Source organism: Onychomys torridus, chromosome 19 (assembly GCF_903995425.1).
Source record: "Onychomys torridus chromosome 19, mOncTor1.1, whole genome shotgun sequence".
In the NCBI taxonomy this organism is placed as follows: Eukaryota; Metazoa; Chordata; class Mammalia; order Rodentia; family Cricetidae; genus Onychomys; species Onychomys torridus.
The window spans coordinates 29837703-29847348 of NC_050461.1; the positions used below are offsets into that span (position 1 = coordinate 29837703).

The 9646-nt window shown below is 44.6% G+C and overlaps 1 protein-coding gene across 23 annotated transcripts in view; it reads right to left on the reverse strand.

Moving 5' to 3' along the window:
* Positions 1-9186, reverse strand: part of Epb41l2 (erythrocyte membrane protein band 4.1 like 2) — a 184228-nt gene extending 175042 nt beyond the window's left edge. For 7 of the 23 annotated variants that reach the window (XM_036169192.1, XM_036169190.1, XM_036169193.1 and 4 more), the window contains exon 1: positions 9051-9186. The gene's annotated coding sequence lies outside the window, so the exon portion shown is untranslated. Of the gene's footprint in view, positions 1-8426; positions 8474-9050 lie in introns of those variants that run through there. The other 16 variants (XM_036169198.1, XM_036169195.1, XM_036169199.1 and 13 more) reach the window with 7 other exon arrangements.
* Between the last annotated feature and the right edge of the window lie 460 nt (positions 9187-9646).

Here is a 9646-nt window from a genome sequence, read left to right on the forward strand (position 1 = left end):
TCAAAACACTGCAATTCCTCAGGCCTTAAATAAAACTGCTTCAGTTTCGGAGTCTGAAGTGATGGGGTGTGTGTAATGAAACAAAGGATGAATCGAAAAACATCACTTTGAAAAGCCAAGTAATATATAAATCACAGCTGTGGGCTATGGGAGTCTAACACGAGGCTTTCGACAATGAAGCAGATTACTTAACAGTAAAGAAGGAAGTCTAGAACCAAACCAGAGGAGGAACACTTCCATCATGACCCTGACAGTAACCCAAAAGTAATGCTTCACAAAGGGAAAGGCAAGAAATGACCGCTGGCCCAAGAAGAAGGAAAAAGCCCCATGTAGTGGATAGGCATCCCAGCATTATAAATAGGTATAAGATATTATGGTAGACTGTCATATACATTAGTAAACAAATTTAGTAATATAACAGCCTTTGCACTGTTATGAATTCTTATATGTTGATAAAATTATAAACTTTTTACATTCCTATTTAAGATAATTTGTATATTGATACAAATACAGAACTATGTTTGTTATATTGTACACATATTTTTACTCTCATATGAAATATTTGTATATTGATACAAATGTGAATTTATATCTGTCATACTGTATGTATGTTCTACTTCTGTTTAAGATATTCTGTATACTGATATATATTTAGGATTTGCACTATACATTCCTACCTCTGTTAAAGTTATTTTATGTATTGTCACAATTTAAAGTCATTGTCCTTTTACTGTACATTTGCTTACAGACTGTTTGCCTTATTTATAGGAAGCTTAGTCCTTAGGTTGTTTAGGTAGATAAGACTTACATAGTTATTGTCACCTATGCTTGTCATCTCTATAATTATGTTAGTTAGGTTATCCAGATTTATAAATACATAGGTCAGATGGACAGGTAATCTTCAAACACTTCATGGACCTAGAGAACATGGCATTTAAATAACTTAAAATTCTATTGACGTGAGACATAATTGCTCCTGGCAGCACCAATTTGATCCCGAGAGAATGTTGGGCTTCTAAGACATTTCCATTTGGAAGTTTGTCTTCTTGGCACAAAATGGCCTACTGGGCAAAGAACTGCCCTCGCCTCAACTGCTGACAGTACAAATGCTGTCCTTTCTGGACAAGCGGGACACAAGGAAAGCGACCACTATACTTTGCCAAGACAGGGTAAGATGGTCTTTCAGAATTCCTGCTTCTGAAAATGGTCTGTCAGATACTCTAGGCCTGTAGCCAATTTAAATGCACCAACGATACTGAGAAACGTTAGGTGACTGTCCAGGCTGCTAGCTGTCTCTGTCTACTCTTGCAAGACTCCCGAAAGTTGCTTGCGTCCTTCTCTCATTTCTCAGATATTATTATATTCCTTCTCAGGTCTTTGATGAGGTTGAAGACTAGCAGTTATAGTTACAACTTAGTATATATACATATATAATATCTTAGATAAGATATATTATGTATTAGACTCAGGTTCTTTAGGATAGGACACCTTTTGGAATGATCTTTGTAACACGCCACCTACCCATGCCCTAGACTTCCCTAGATTTTACTATGTGTTTTTTGCTTGATATTGTTTGTACTTATTGTAATTCCAACTTATCTAGGTCATTATCCCTCATTACTCCTGGACAATATTTGATAACCATCTCTTTGTATATAGTCTTGTATTAGGTTAGAACTTTCTTATTTAGACAAAAGGGGGAGATGTAGTGGATAGGTATCCCAGCATTGGCCTGGAAGTTCCAACCCCCACTGAGGCTTCGGTAATGGTCACACCCACAAGGCGGGGCAGAGGAGGAAGCGGAAGACGAAGGATCGGGAAGGACTCACTCTTTTGGTTCCGGGACGCGGGACGCGAGAGGTGGACCGAGCAGAGTTCTCCAGTGAACGCCGCCGGACTACCCTATACCTTTGCCAGACTCTGCGACCTACCCCTTCATTTGTAAGTTACCCCACAAAATAAACTTCCCTTTTAACTACGTGGAGTGGCCTTAATAATTTCACCAATAGCCCCACTGCAAGCAACAGCCGCTTCAAGTTCACACCGACCCAGGCGTTCTTCACCTTTGAACCGCTATTTAACACATGGAGTATAAATTGAGTAGTCAGTGCACCCGATGCAAGTGAATGAATTGGTCTAAAGCAGTGGTTCACAACCTGCAGGTCCTGCCCCCACATATCCTGCATATTAGATATTTACATTACGATTCATAGCTGTAGCATATTTACTGTTATGAAGTAGCAAGGAATAATTTTATGGGGGGGGGGGTGTCACCACAACATGAGGAACTGTATTAAAGGGTCACAGCATTAGGAAGTTTGAGAAGCCCTGGTTTAGAGGTAAAATGAAAAAGAAATGGGGGGGGGACTAAAAGAAGAAGAATTAGCATAAAAATAATGCAAGCTCTGGCTGGCTGACAGTCCTTCCAATAGAGGAGTATGGACCCAGCGTTGCTACCTCCCTCCACGTTTCCTACCCCAAATAAAAGTGTTTACGTCAGACTAAAATTAAACACTCTACTGAGGGAATATATGTCTACAGGTGTGTTTCCCACATAAACATGTTGCATTTACAAAGGTTACATTTCAGTGTGTTTTTCACCAGAGTTTAAACAATCAATACAGCATCCACTTACTATGAGCCTTATTACAACAAGTTTACTGCAACTATAGAGAAAAGAAGTTGTAACACAGCATTTGCAAACATTTTATACTTGGGATCCATTACCTCTGGCAACCCCACAAAGACTACATTCTCCCTGTATTGTTGAAACCAGATCCCAAGAGTTTAACCACATACATACAACTCTGCATTATTTAAAAAGATGGACAAGATTAAGTCAACAGTTCTGTGAAAGTTCAAAAATTCTAAAGATACTGTACTAAAAATAGTTTTCAAAAGGCATTTCAGAAATTCTAGCCTCATATCGGACTGCATTTCCACCCAGATAACTGGTTCCTGACCACTGCAAAAAATGTGCTTCCCACATAGTCACAGCAGCCCACTGGGTCTTTTCATAACCTAACAATTCTGAGGCCAGGCACTATGAGAAACATTGTATAAACACTGGCTCATTTAGTCTCCTATCACACTAGGAGGTAAGTGCGATTTCTACACACACACACACCATTGAAGACATGGCTTTGTGCAATACTTTGCTCCACGTCCCTGGCAGAGTGGCAGCCTAGCCAACACCAACTAGCACAAACTTGCTAGTGACCCTCTCTAATCAAATCCACCACAGGAAATTTCTAAGGAAGTAAAAGCGGTCTTCAAGCTCACAGGTAAGAATGTCAGTGGCTAAGATCGTCTATGGGAACTCATTTTCACCTTGACAAGGGCACGGAAGGGATCACCTGAGGAACTCGGAAGTGAGTGCAATCAAGCAGGGCAGGGGAAGTAAGTGGCAGTACAACAGCGGAACAGAGAGAGAGAACAGGCTGTCTCTCAAGACTCGGAGTACCCAATCTCAGACACTGAAGAACTAGGTCTGGGGATGTGGCTCCGCTGCTACAGGGCAGCCCTGGGTTTGATCTCCAGCACCACCACGTAAACGGGGTGCTCAAGGTCCTCCACTGTTCCATACCAAGTTCAAGGGCAGCCTTGTCTACAAGAAAACTCATCTCATACACTAATAATTGAAAAGTAAGAACTGGATTAGATTAGCAATCTGAAACCTTTTCTGATTCCCTAAATAACCTCATATCCATATTTTCTCTATGTCCACCCCACCTCCCTCTTTCACGTACTCATTCCCCCAAACATAACTCACACACAAACAGAACCTAACTTCTTGACTTGCTACAGTCCAAGGCATACCCCAAGCAACACATTCTCACTAACCCTCTTTCTATCCTCAGGTCACGAGTGTGAATTAAATCATGTCTAAGCTTCCTTCTGACCAGGTTTAGTGTCGGGAGTGTGTGTGTGTGTGTGTGTGTGTGTGTGTGTGTGTGTGTGTTCTTAAGAAGTAGCCTCTTTGGATAAAAGGAGGAGAAAACAAAGAACAGTGGCAAAATACAAATTTACATTTGGAAGTCTTCAAACTACCTGGATGTATGTATACTGGTCAAAGATTGGTGATTCTAAAAATAATAATAATAATAATAATAATAATAATAATAATAATGAGTAAACTCAGCAAGGTTGTTACAATTCTGATGGATTCAGCTCCAAAGTACATCCACAGATCTGGAAACCTGAACTTAGGGTTTGAAAAGAAGACTAGACAGTTGGTAATTGGACCTATATGCTATATGCCATTTTTTTCTCTATTGTGCCTCCTCTTACATGCCATTTTTTAAGCCACCTAAAGGGTGCTAAACGAAAAACATGATAAAATCAGAAAAGTAAAAAAATCATTGAGTTATCTGAGTGAAATATACTTAACAGTGCTGAGAATATGAAGTGAACTCAACTTCCATCTTGAAGAAAAAAACAGAATATGAATGTACTGACAGACTATGAAGGTCTGACTTGGTGTCTGAGATTACTTAAAAAAGGAAAATTCAGAAAAACCTTTTTTTTTTTCTTCAGAAAAATTCTTGTTAAAATAAATGCTATACCTCAAACCAGCAAAACAGTATATAGATGATTTACCATTCTAGACAAGGAAAACACTGATCAAAAAAATCTGCACCAATCCCAAACCAATCAAAAGAACAACCAGAAACTATATCCAGAGATGGTTATCAAGCAAGTCCTCTTTATGTTTCTTTGTAAGCTATGACCAATTTTTACAAAGGCCAGCTTTCAAGGTACCCCACTGGAATACTAGCACTTAAGACATGGACACAAGAGGATTATGAATTCAAAGCCAACCTTAGCCACATAGTAGGTTCAATACCAACCTGAACTGTATGAGACCCTGGGGTTTTGTTGTTTGTTTTATTTATCTTTTTTGTTTTGTTCTTTTGAGACAGGGCCTTTCTACATAGTCCTGGCTGTTCTAGGATTCACAATGTAGACCAGGCTGGACTTGAACTCACAAAAATCTACCTGCTTCTGCCTCCCAAGTATTGGGATTGAAGGCATGCACCATCATGCCAGTGGAGACCCTGTTGTTGTTGTTGTTGTTGTTGTTGTTGTTTTAATACACTCAAGAAGGATGGTGAGATGGCTCACAGTGAAGCGTACTTGCTGCTCTTGCAAAGGATCCAGGTTTGATTTCCAGCTCCCTTGGGGCTTACAACTCCAGTTCCAACTGAACCAGCACCCTCTTTTGGCCTGTGTGAGCACCAGGCACCCACATGGTGCACATACATACATGCAGGCAAAATAATCACACACATGAAATAAAATAAACCTTTAAAAAATATACAAAAAGGTCCAGTGAATTAATTTTTCAACTAGTGAGTATAGTACAAAGGTTCCCCATCTAGCAAGTACATGTAAAATCTGTGTGTTACGTGTGTTGCATATGTGTGTATTCCCTTCTATTTCATACAAAATATACAAACATATATACTTTATAGAAAAACTACCCCCAAAAAGTTGTAATTGTCAATTGCTTCTAGATATATTAGACATGGGTTTTGTTTTTGTTTTTTTTAATTTCTTTTCTGGCTTACTTATGACTTCTAAGCAACTACTCTATTAATAAGTACTGTGGTGGTCATATCCCTACAGTTAATGACACAAAGCAGTCATTCCATCTTAGATTTTAGTTTGGGACACTGCCCAGACAGACAAATGATAGAAATCTTATTGAATATCAAGTTACTGGTTTATGCCAAAACATGCCATTCCCAAAGGATGCTCTGTCTGCCATCTGTGAAGGAATCACATACAAATCCTCTATTTACTCGGGTCTTCCAAAGCAGCTAGAAAGGTCTGTGTGTGGAGGGAAGAAGGGACATGGCTAAGAGATGTGCTGACTCCTAAAAGTTCAACCCTGAGACTGATTCCAAGATCTATAAAAGAGCAGTAAATTAGGGTTTGGCCAGTATTTGCTGACCTTGGAAGCCAGGATAAACATTTACTCGAGGTATTTAACTCTGTAAGAGTACCCAGTGGTTAAGTACAGCAACTCCAATCCGGGAAGGAAAAAAAAAAGCAAGTCCACTAGAACTGTTTCTAAATAAAGGTAGGGTGGAGGAGATAGGCACATTTCCTTTGTTATCTCTAATAAACAATACAGACTTCAGAAAAGCAACATCCCAGTTGGTGGTATTGATCTCTAGAAACTTCTGCTGCCTTGCTTTAAAAAAAAAAAAAAAAAAAAAAACTAGCAATTTCTCTTTTCAAAAATGTCTACCCACAGCTATCTCAGCTCAAATAAAGAAAAAGCCTATACTTTACTGTGGAAACAGAAACAACAAAACTCAGACCTCCAACTATATAAAATATGAACCACATATTCCTAAATAAAATGGCAAAGATACAACCTTTGTAGGTCACTAGCCGCAGCAACACGAGGTGGTGATTCAGAGCAGACTAAATGTTAAGCCTAACTCTACAGAATTACTAGTTACAGAGAAAATTTACCAATAAATATTTTGATTGAGGACTGCTTTGTCATCTTCGTAAGTATTTTTAGTTGAAAGCATGTGTTTGGGTGGCCCACGAGGATAGGATTCCGATTTTTAAATGTCTATTTTTTACATTCTGGTCACTGGTTAGGTTTCTAAACTCAAATCTTTAGAACTGGTCATTTGAAAAGGGTAAACCACAAGAACATTACATGAAAAAGCAGAAGACCCAAGCTTACCAACCCAGGCCAGCAAATCTAAGCTGGAAGGGCAGGCTCAGGGTTCTCACAAATCTAAAGATGGGTCTCCCTGGTCCAGATGCACAAGTAACACAAGACATACACCAACAAAATGTCCTAAAGTCATTCCTCAAGTACAGCAAGACTTCTGAGTCTCCTTACTTTTTTTTTCTACCTGTAGTTATTTTTTTTTGGGGGGGGAGGGAGGCATCCATTCAGATTCCTCCCCCAAAGCTCCAAAAGGGCTTCTTTCTAATTGGACCTAAACATTCATATTTCAAATATCCATATTCAATTATTCGGGAACATCCTACAGCAGTTTACATTTCTTACAGAAACACCAAACAGGTCGCTGAAAAATCTACTAAATGAGTAACGTTAAATAACGGCACCGCTGCTCTTGGCTCTTTTAAACAATCCCTTCTAACTTAGACTTCAAGAGCTTTCAGAGTCGGCAGCTCAATCCATCCACACACTTTTTTTTCTTGCACACAGTGTCCTACTTGCACTAGAGGTAAACGATTAGTTAAGAACTGTTACGACTAGGTCTTTCTTAAGGGGGGGGGGGGGTCAAAAGGAAAGAAACTGTCCTCTCCTATTAATGAGCAGCCTCCCGTTCTCAGCGATCAGCTTGCGAACAAGACCACTACTGACGTCAGTGGGAAGAAAGAATAGGATTAAACTAGCAAAAAATCCACACCACTGCTCTAAGCCAGCACCACTCCTCCGGTTCTCCAATAGCCTCCAAAGAGCAACCTCTGACGTTCGACGGTGGCTCTCAAACTGGGTTCTAGAAATGATCACCCTACCCCTGACAGGTGACACAGCCTCTCTCTTTAAACTTCATGTCAAATTAGCAGGGTTGCTGGGCCTTACCAAGATTCAGGATTACACTGCAATGCAGCCCCCATCAGTGGCTGCAAGAGCAAGCCAGAGATTTCTCATAGTAGGAACCTGCAAACTGAATAGTAGTACCACACGCTATTCATTCCCCGCCCCCAGGAAAACCCATACCAATACTGAGAATTCTAAATCCCATCTCGCACAGCCAAGAGTAAAATGCTGTCAACGCAGGATCATAAAGAATACACAGATAACATACCCCCACGGAAGAATTACAAAAACAGGAAGAGCTGAAGAAAGATGAATGGAGAACACTGTGACCGTAGTTCGTTGCTGGTATTGTTTTAGCAAATCACAGTTACAAGAACATAACGCCCCGCACACCCTACATTTCACATGCAAGAAAGTTCAAGCAACAAGAGAAAAAAAAAACCTTGATTCCGAAAGGAGAAAATATATGCACAACTCCCCGAGGTTCCACCTTCCCTACCACCCACCCAGGGACCTTAAAAAAAAACAGGGACAGCTGTTAAAGTGACGGAGAGAGATTTACTCAAAGGAAGAGATTTAGTGAAGGGCTTCCTCAGTTTGTACCACCAAAGGCTCCACACAGAGACCACTCCCCAAAATAACACACTGTGGGCGGGAGTTCTTTTAACTTCACCAAAACCAAAAAAAAAAAAAAAAAAAAGGGCAAGGAAAAAAAAAACAACTTGGCGCCGCCAGAGGCTGACATCTGGGGACACTTAATGACTAACGTGCCCCCGCAGACGTCTGGGATCGAGGTGGGGGGGGGGAGGGTCCCCGGACGCCAGCCTCACCGCCACCGGGGCTCCGTTATTTCCTCCACCTCGTCCTTTCCCCTGCAGCGCACCTAAATTGCTCCCATCCCTCCGCGGCCGGCGCCGGCGAACAGGAAGCCATCCGCGGTTGGACGGCCTGGTGTTGGAGCTGGAAGGCTCGCCGCAGAAAAACGTGCGTGCGTGCCCGCAGCTCCCACACCGCGGCGGCGGCCGAGGGTCGCCCGCGTGGGCCCGAGCTGCGGCGCGGCACGGCGCGGCACGGCGCGGCGCCCTCTCCCCGGCTCCCGCGGAGCCCACGAGCCCCACGGGCCCGCGCCCGGCGACCCTCCGGAGCCATGTCCCGGGAGGGCGCCGCCGCGGGCCGAAGCCCCCCGCGCCCAGGATGGATGGATGGATGGATGGAGCGCCGCACGCCTCGGTAGCGGCTCGGCTGGGGGGGCCCGGGCGCGTGACCCCGGCCGGGGACGACGACGGCGCTGCCGCCGCCGCCGCCGCCGCCGCGGTCCTGCCCGGCTGGGAGGGAGGGAGGGAAGGAGGGAGAAGGGCCCGCAGCCGCCCCCTCCCCCGCCGGGGACCAGCCTCTCCGGGGCTTCCTGCCGGGGTCGGCTTCCCGCCTGCAGCCTAAGGGGGAGACGCCGCCCGCCCGCCCACCCCGTAGCCCGCTGGCCCGCTAGCTCGCCCGCTCGCCTCCTTACCCGGACACCGCCCCCTTCTCGAGCTTGCTCGCCCCCGGGGACACGTCCCGCTTCAGCCCCGGCCGCCGGCCCTCCGCGCCCTGCCGCCGCCACCCTCCGCCTAAGGTTTCAAATTGAAATTCCCTGGCTGGGGCCGTCAGAGAACTCCACGCGCAAGCCCCGCCCACTCCTGGCGGAAGCCCCGCCCCGCATCCCCCGCTCGGCACGCCCCGGGCACGGAAACCCCCAGCGGGTAGGCCACGCCCCCGCGGGCAGGCCACGCCCACGGCGCCGTCTGGCGTGGGCGGGTGCGGGGGGAGTGGGGAGGAGGACGGGGACCGACCTTCCCGAGGGATTCGCTGGGCTCCCAGGCTCCGCGCCCCGCCGCAGGGGCCGGTTTCGCCCTCCGAGCGACCCTGGAGATAATGATTGCCAGTGCGTGTGTGCGAGGCGTTCTTTCTGAGAATCCTGGCCTTAAATGCCCTCTCAACTTCTAAAAGTTCTTTCTTCAAAGTGCTTTCACGGACTGAACCTTCGCTGGGTGCCTATTTCGTGGTAGAGACAGCAAGCAGAGCAGGTCCAGGAAACCGAATAAGGAAAGCGGGGTCCCCCTCAGA